This window comes from Seriola lalandi, unplaced genomic scaffold, assembly GCF_002814215.2.
Source record: "Seriola lalandi dorsalis isolate HSWRI2012SDOR001 ecotype SW California unplaced genomic scaffold, Sedor1 jcf7180001972081, whole genome shotgun sequence".
NCBI lineage: Eukaryota > Metazoa > Chordata > Actinopteri > Carangiformes > Carangidae > Seriola > Seriola lalandi.
In genome coordinates this window covers 1-558 of record NW_019442749.1, presented here as the reverse complement: position 1 = coordinate 558, position 558 = coordinate 1, and the positions used below count along the sequence as shown (strand labels likewise).

Here is a 558-nt window from a genome sequence, read left to right as displayed (position 1 = left end):
CAGCACACAACCTGACCAGTGCTAGTGCAGCACACAACCTGACCAGTGCTAGTGCAGCACACAATCAGCAGCTTAGACAAAGACTCCAAAAAGCGCAGTGAGATTTGGAATGTTGACTGTTGGCCGACAAAGCGGAAACAGAGGAAATGCTGCCCGAATCCCGTCAAACACTTTTTCTCTGTGTTTTTGTGGCTGCTCACCGGTGCCCGATAACTTCAAGTTTTTGGTAACTTGGACCTTAAGGCGCAGGCTCTTTCCTCCACAACCCCATTGGATAGAGCCTGTGACAACGTGGCACTGGCGAGTCCCGGGACTTGGCTGGCGGCAAGCAAAGACAAGCCTACCGCGATGGTGGTGACTGTGGCGAATAGACTCCTGGGCTGTCCTTGGAGCGAGAGGCTGTACTGACTCTGGTTTCTCTTCATAACGCACAAGTCTTTCGCCTTTTACTAAAGACTTGCGTGGAGAGGAACAGCAACGAGTTCAAGCTATTTTTGGCAGGCTTTGCCTAACGGCGAAGCCCTTTGAGTTTGTTAAAGGTCAAAAAGCTGTCCACAT

General features: G+C 50.9%; 1 non-coding gene across 1 annotated transcript; it reads left to right on the top strand.

The window, feature by feature from the left end:
* Positions 1 to 405: 405 nt before the first annotated feature.
* Positions 406 to 522, top strand: LOC111651205 (U5 spliceosomal RNA). The gene has a single exon (XR_002760487.2). It is a non-coding gene; the product is annotated as a U5 spliceosomal RNA (small nuclear RNA).
* Positions 523 to 558: the final 36 nt, after the last annotated feature.